We start from the raw sequence: 8,686 nt of genomic DNA, 5'->3' as shown, positions 1-8,686 counted from the left end.
AGACTGCGGCAATCGGAACATCTTCAGCCCTCCATCGTGTGACCATTAGGGGACAACGACTTTCAGCCAATCTGGATGTGAGTCAGTCTCAAACTGCGAATCTGAGGGAAACTGCACGATCGGTTACATTTTAGATCCGGAAGCGGTGAAAACGCTCCTGCACAGCCTTGCCTGAGGAAGTAGTAAGAAGGCCTTAATTGACGTGAGGTTTTGTGAGAAGCTTGAAATTCACTTTTCATAAAACCTGCCTATGTGGGAGTTGGACTTTTTTTTTGGTCACCACCTCAGTGATGAATAATATGTTACTTATTAAAAGGAAAATCTCTGACGACTATTGAGATCTCTGAAAGGAACAGACACTTTTAATCAGAACTGGTTTAGACATGATACATAAAAATAGAGTAGAAAAAAATCTTCAGTCAAAACCTCTCTTCCTCCAGGTAGGTATGGGTATAAAACCATATTATCTGACATGTAAGCTGCTAACAGAAGAGATAAAATTCTATACGCTATTAATCTTGTTATTATTAACCTTTTGGATAGTCATTGTTTCTCAAATCTAATCATGTTTCATACTGATATTTTAGTGCATAGGTAAGGAGCCCAGAACACTCTAAAGATATTAATTAAATCTCATCCACCACACTCCTGAGAAGCAGAGCTAGAATCATTAAAATCATCTGATGGAGGAGGAGGAACTAAGCAGTAGAGAATATAAGTGACATATCTAACATCCCACAAAGCCAGAAATTAAATTCAATATCCTCAGTTGTCAATTCATCGTTGTAGCTGCTGGGAACTAGCCTTTTACATTTAAAACACATTAAAAGATCAAAAACCTCCACTGAAAAATCCAGCCCCCTCACTGCTTAAACTAGAGTTTCCAGTGGACAGGTCCTGCAGAGCAGTACATGGTGTCAGCACTCCAGAGAGGCATCCCACCACCCGGCTCCACTCCTCCAGCTGGAACAAAAGATAAAAATAAGCTGCAAAATGCCGATCCCTGAGTCGATGGCTGCGGCATGACTTGAAATGCAAGGCACCATCCACTTATTAAAATACTGAATTTAGCAGCTAATCCATAAGGATAGTTCACTTAGCGCTCATATACTCAGTGCATGTTAAAGGAACAGGGACTGCTTTCCATGTCGAAAGATGACTTGCAACCGTTACAGAAAACCCCTGATATTGATAAACTCTGAGCGGAAAGAGTTGTACAGTCATCTAATCAAAGCTCAACGGATTAAAATATGAAGTGTACATGATATTCACAATGAAAAATGAAATTCCTCAGGTCTAAGTTTTGGATATTTCAATTTCATTGAAAAACATTCTTGTTTATGTTTTCTGTTCAAAGCTACACTTTTAATAAACTAAGTTCAAATGCCTGCAATCAGAAGCAATTAAAATCCACCAGAAACACCTTTTTAAAAACTAAAACCAGTTTTACACCTTTCCAGAATGGGATTCTGAATAAGATCTTAATTTTTATTTGTTTATCGTTGTGTTTTAAATGAGAATTTTTTTCCAGTAAACCGCACACAAAATGCTACACAGCATTTCAGATTTCAGTCTTTTAAAACTGATTTTAACACACATTTTTCATAATCACATAGATTGTATTTTTATAATGCTTTTAAAAAATACTTATCTTTTCCATTTTAGATTTTTTTTTTATTTTTTTCTCAAAAATGTCAATGTTTCAAAGTTATTTTTTTCTCAGTTAGGAATTTTTACTAGCACTTTTGAAGACACAAGAGCAGACTGAATTCAGGCAATTCTAACTGGAATCATCCTTACAAGGGTAAGAAACTCTGAAGCTATTTGTAGCAGAAATATTCAAGTTTTCCTTGGCTTTTATATTTTCCTTTGCCGTTTTCACTTGCAACTGCTCTTTGGTGTAACAGTTTTGTGGAAGAGGGGACCCGCTGTGCAGACTTTTTCACCTTGTTTGTTATTCAATATAAACAGAGCTAAGTGGTTATGCATTACAGGCCAGATTTAACAGTTTTGTTATTTTTACTTCTGTTGATTGAAATGACAATGCAACTTTTTTTTACGTGTTCAGAAGATCAGTTAGGATATAAATAATTTAATGAATATTTCTGTGTTAATATTTTGTGGTCAAACATATAACTGGATTCTAAATATCTGATGGACCTTGACTTTTTATTAACCAAAGAAAACGACTTTACAGCTTTCTTCAGCAAAGTTGTTTCCAGCAAATTACAGGGTGCCATAGATGAGGGAGCAGAAACACTAAAAGGTTATGAATAATATTGAAACTAGAATACACCTTTGCGAGCTATACAGAAAGCACACCTGCAACACTAAAAGAGTAGGGCACAACACAGTATCTATGCATGCTAATGAAGACAGACATCAGTAGATGCTAGGTTTCCCACAGTTTCTTTTTGTAAGTCAGTGTAGTCCCCCCTGCTGAATGCACTGGGTAGTATACTAACTCATATTATCTGGGAAAACACACACTTCTTTAACTCTCTTCCCTTAGCTGTTCTCCATGGGTTTGGTTTATAAAGAAAAAAAGTAATATTCTCCACAGGGTGGGTCAACTGAGCAAAGCTAGAATAGGCTGAAGAAGACAGCAAATGTTAACTCATTCACTTGAGAGAGCTAAAAAGATATAAACAAATTTCATCTGAAATCATCATAATAAAATATCAATGAATTATCTTTTGTCATAATTCTACAACAAATGACTCAGATATGTTTCATCAAAGTATAAGATACTAGCAAACCAACTTAACAGTAGCAAAGACCTGAGACCGTGCAAATTACTTTGGAAAACACCACAATGATGATTTCAGACCAATGCTTACTGTTACCTCATTCCTTCATCAATGTATAACTCACCTCACTGAGCCTCATAACACAGGCTTTCCTTTACGTCCCACTGAGACAATAAATAAACAAATAAATCATCAAACAAATAAACTTCAATATCATGGCTGACCCGATTTTGTTCTTGAATCTCTGTGCTCTTGAATCATAAATATCTTATGCTTTCTCAGTTCTTAGGAGCTGGAAATGTCTACAAATTTCTACATCTTGCTAGGTTAAAAAAAAATAAATCTGGGATGCAATTTATCTGAATCTTGTTCTATGTGAACTTTTATCAGCTCTAATTGCCTTTCTGCTTTGATGTACTCATAAAGTCTTTCAATGCTTCCATTCTCTTCCCTCCCACTTGGGAAAATATCCCAATCCTCAGAATCTGACCTTTGGCTTATTTCATGAAGACGAAAGCAGAGAATTTATTCAGGCTCAGAGCAATACTAACATCATTAACTAACTTCCCACTTTCTGTATATCCCTCAGTGGCTTCACAGAATACTTGATTGGCTTTTTGCTTGTGTATTTAAATGACAGAAGACCAGATTTTTGCTACTGAAGTATCTATTTCCTTTAATTATTTTATTGCATTCGTAGTTTTACCTTTTGTTGACATTTTTAAAATTATAAATTTTTAAATGCTCTTTTGTTTATCTGGCACTCTGCTTTGCAGACCAGTATTGGTAATTTCCAGCCCTCCTTCCACTCCTCCTTCCAGTCTAGTTCTCTTTCCTCTTCAGCAGCTGTGGCAAAATGGTGTCCCTCTGAAATTAGTGCGAGCTTTGGCTACTGATATTAACAGCACGAGGAAGGTGCTTTATATGGCCTTGAGATGGTACCTCACCTGAACGCGTCACCTCTGAGAAGCTAAATTTCATTCTACCACCTCTTATGTCCCTCGGCTTCCCAGCAGTGTCTTTCCTGGCTTTCCCAGAGACATTGTGACCCCGAGTGCCGTAGTGTCTTCTGAAGAGATTTTCTGTGCCAATGTAAGCAGCAGTTTCGGGCAATATCAACTCTGAGAGTTGAACTGAAACCCTCTAAATCACTTCACATAGGTTGGCAAACAGCAGTGGTAGTTTCTATGATGGCCTCTCTGCAATGGGAACTGGTGTTAGTTTCACACCTGTCGTGGTTTCAGCCCGGCCGGTGACAAAGGACCACGCAGCCGCTCGCTCACTCCTCCGTCCCCCTCCGGTGGGATGGGGAGGAGACGGAGGAGAGAAAAGAAAAAGAAAAAGAAAACTGGAACCTCGAGGGTTGAGATAAAGGCAGTTTACTGGGACAAACACAAAGAGATTACAACAACAACAACGGCACTAATGAAAAAAAAAGTATACAAAAAGAGTGATGCACAGTGCAACTGCTCACCACCCGGGACCCGCCGCTCCGCCGCTTCCCCCACCGAAAACAGAGCCCACCCCCCGGCCCGCTCCCCATCTATATACTGAGCATGATGTCCCATGGTATGGAATAGCTCCTTGGCTAGTCCAGGTCAGCTGCCCTGGCTATGCCCCCACCTCCCAGGTTCCTGTAAAAATTAACTCTATCCCAGCTGAACCCAGGACAACACCACATACTATAAACTGTCTCCCTGTTGCAGTCAATTTTAGTCTTTTTCCATTTTTGTTTCTATGACCACTCTAGTAGCTCACCTATGATGGCTGGCTTCCATATTTTGCTTTATTTTTAAAGAACCTGTTACTATGGCAATGATGTGCCCTTCCACAAAATACTATGATTTATCTGTTTTAAGCAGGGTAAAGCAGGAAACCATTTCACCATCTACCAGGTCTGCAGACATATTTAGTTCTTTCTATGTTACCCATGAGAACTGAGCCATGGGATAAAGATGTGGGTTTTTCTGTCTTAAAATGTTCCAACAGCTTTCTCTCCTTTGTGTTTGATTTTTTAGCTTTGTTAGTATGGATTGGACAAATGGCTTTCTTTCCAAAGTCCAGACAGTTGCTGCACCGTAGGATGGTAGGGGAAGAGCCCTGAGATATGAGCCATGATTTTGACTGAAGGAGGAGTCGCTTACATCAATACCATCCCTGACCCGTATTTGACTAACCAATGCTTTGAAAGTTCCAGTGATGGGGATTCCACAGCTTCCCTGGGCAACATCTGCTGGCACTTAACTATCCTAATGGATTGTTTTCCTGATATCCAACCTAAGCATTCTTTGCTTCAACTGAAGTATACTTTCTCATACCCTCCTCAGTAGATGTGGAAAGAAACTTATTGCAGTATTATTTGACTTTTTCAAAATCAGCTTTTATATCTTATAGATTGTATTTCATAAATAGCTAGTATGTCACCCTTCAGTATTCTCCATACCAGGTCTCCCTGTTTTTCTGTCAATTATATTTTCAATATCTCTGACCATTCTTTTCGCTCTGAATTTTTTTTTTGGTGGAGTTTACAACTCCAATGTATCTTGAAGTGCAGAAAAAATAATCCACATCAATTTTGGTAGATTGAAAAGACTACACGCATTTTTCATAATGTATATTTTTACACTTATAATTTACTCCCTCTTATACTTCTCAATATCATGTGTTTTTAAATTAAATCATTATAATATCCAGAGCTTTTTCTATATAATTGCTGCTTAATCTGTTGACCCCCCATGAAGCTACTAGAGCTGACTATTCCTATTTAATGTAGTGTTTGTACTTCTTCTTAAATTACATGCTTTTAATTTCAAACCTTTCCTCCAATCTTCCAAGCTCATTTTTCATTATATTTTTATTTCCTTCCAAAGTGCTTGCAGCTCCTTTCCTTCTAATCCTATTTGCAATTAATAAGAAGATTTTCTATTCTGTCCTTCCAGTCATTAAGGAAAATACCCCACCCAATGTAGCTCTCCAATTAGTGGTGAGATACTGACAATGCAACACCAGATACAGTTTTTCCCATGTGCATGGAACTTTGCTGCTCCCAATGTTTTCGTTCAGACTTGTATTTCCATAGTTTGTTTACAAGACTATAATGGGAGATGATGTTAAAGTTTACCAACCAAAGTCAACAACTAGTGCTTTCCATATACCTCTTCCAGCTTGTCTGTCAGACAGAACTTTCTATGCCTCAGAGCAGATGAACACATCTGTAAGCAACAATTCTTTGTTTCCCCCCTCATATTTCCTTACCATAAATGGTACCTACAAAATAAATGATTATAAGCAAATATTCCAGTATTGAATCACACTGTTCAGTTATATCATTTAATGCATAATTCTTATTTTGATGGAAACCTTTTAGTTCCTCTTTTGCCCTCCATTGCTTTTTTCCTTCTATTCTTGCTTTGATCCTAGTACATCATCTCCCCAATTTTAGTACATCTTTCTTTATGTCCATATTGCTTATAACCAGCCTGATGTTGTTTCTACTCTGAATAAAAGGATTTCAAAACCTGACATTCAGAGGCCTACACCACTTTCACAGAATTCAAGAATATCTTCTCAACAGGAGTCCCAAATCCTGCTGCCTTGTACATGTTTTTGACCATATTTACATGTCCAACATGGAAATTCTAACTGTGGCTTGAAAATGTTGAAAGTAGTCTAACCTGTGACGTAAGAAATACACGAGCCAATATGTTCTGGAGACAAGGCATAATCATCCGACACAATAGTTTTCAGACTGATCTCTGCTCACATCTTTAGAGTGTCTAGTTGTCCTGGTTTCAGCTGGGATAGAGTTAATTGTCTTCCTAGTAGCTGGTACAGTGCTATGTTTTGAGGTCAGTACGTGAAGAATGTTGATAACACTGATGTTTTCAGTTGTTGCTAAGTAGTGTTTAGTCTAAAGTCAAGGAATTTTCAGCTTCTCATGCCCAGCCAGCGAGACAGCTGGAGGGGCACAAGAAGTTGGGAGGGGACACAGCCAGGGCAGCTGACCCAAACTGGCCAAAGGGGTATTCAGATATTCCATACTGTGTGGTGTCATGCCCAGTATATAAACTGGGGGGAGTTGGCCTGGGGGGGATCGCTGCTCAGGAATTAACTGGGCATCAGTCAGGGAGTGGTGAGCAATTGCATTGTGCATCACTTGTTTTGTATATTCCAATTCTTTTATTATTATTATTATTGTCATATTATTATTATTCGCATGTTATTATTATCATGTTATTATTATCATGTTGTTGTTATTATTTTTTTTTCTTCCTTTCTGTCCTATTAAACTGTCTTTATCTCAAGCCACAAGTTTTACTTTTTTTTCCAATTCTCTCCCCCATCCTACTGGGGGTGGGGGGGGAGTGGCTGTGTGGTGCTTGGTTGTTGGCTGGGGTTAACCCACAACACTAGTAAACGCACAAGATTACATTTCCCACAGTGGTTTTTTTTTTTTCTACATTAACTTTTCTTAATGACTTTGTAATGACTGTATGAAATTACTGTCCTGCAGGTGGTTTAAAGGCAATTTCTTTATATCATTTTAATGGCTCAGAACAGATGTGCTTGCTAATCATCTTACCAGCTAGGTGCTGGTGTGATGCCTGTACACAACAGTGCTTTTGACCATGGTCTACTCTCCATTTCCAATTAGCTCTGTGGGAACTTTTTTACTTAAGTATGAGCAGGATTGGGTCCTTTGCTTTTAAGTGGTCTAGAGAGAAGCGCAAATACCTTTTCACTGACAAAAATCAAGAGGAATGCATAAGTGTCCATCCTGTCATTGGTATCATTAAGAGATTGCCTTAATACTTTCTGGCTTTTAAGTGAGGGATAGTATTGTTATTGCAAGGCAGAGATAATGTATAGTTACTCCTTTAACAGTTTTAAACTGTAAAAGGAAAAAACAACAGTGGCAGAAATTTGGCATAACCAGAACGGTTACATGTAATTGTTTACACGGTTTACATGTTACTTGGTTCAAACAGGGGAAAGGATTTTCACTGAACTTTCTGCTATTCATGTTTTCCTACACGTTGGGGCTCCTTAATAATGCCTAAGGACAGCCATGAGTCTTCCCAGACCTTTACAACTTGGCAAGGGGTGTGCAAGTGGAGCTGGAGCTATTACAGTGAGAAAAATAAGAAGCTGAACACCACACTTGATTTTCTGAGGGGCAGGAAACAGAAAAATCAGTTTAAAAGACTAGACTTCTAAAACCTATTGATTACAATTTTAATTATTTGGTATAGATGTTAAAGGTCTTTTTCCTGAAAAGTCGAAATTCCAGGATCGGAGTTTTTCTGGAAGATTTACACCACAGTGGCCTATGCGTCAGAAACAGCAGATCAGAGGGCTGAAGTCTGTTCTTTACAGCAGCAGTTCAGTCCAGCCCAGGTCACCCTTTCCCATGGTGCTCTGGCTGCACATCAAGGTCCTGGTTTGGGGAAGAACAGTTCCGGAGGTGGCTGCTCTCCTTCTGCATTCTGCTACTGGTAAAATTTTGGGGGTTCAAATGTTTGGCCTTTGTAAAAAACAAAAGTCACAATGCTTTACAGGATTTACATAAATATTTTAAGTGGGAAGTCCAAAGAAAATTTAAAAATGTTTTCAGAATTTAAAAGATAGGTTTGAATTAATGGTAATGTTTGCGCTAGGCTCAAAGATATGTGATAGACTGTTCATTCAGGTCTAAATGCAAGAGGGTTTCAGATTACAATGTTGATGCATGTAGTGAAGTCGATACTGGAAATACAGTGGCCTTACTCCAGTACTTTTTAATCAACAGTCATTTCCAAACAATTAAATAAATGACAAACACTGTCTTATTTAATTTCTGTGATCCTATTCAAAAGGAAGTGAGCAGACGGCTATGGTCAAGTCTTCATCTCTTCCTAATACCATAATAACAACGTTTTTAACTCAAACCAGCCACA

Source organism: Accipiter gentilis, chromosome 5, assembly GCF_929443795.1.
Source record: "Accipiter gentilis chromosome 5, bAccGen1.1, whole genome shotgun sequence".
In the NCBI taxonomy this organism is placed as follows: Eukaryota; Metazoa; Chordata; class Aves; order Accipitriformes; family Accipitridae; genus Astur; species Astur gentilis.
The sequence above is the reverse complement of the archived record's forward strand: the minus strand, read 5'-3'. Positions refer to the sequence as shown.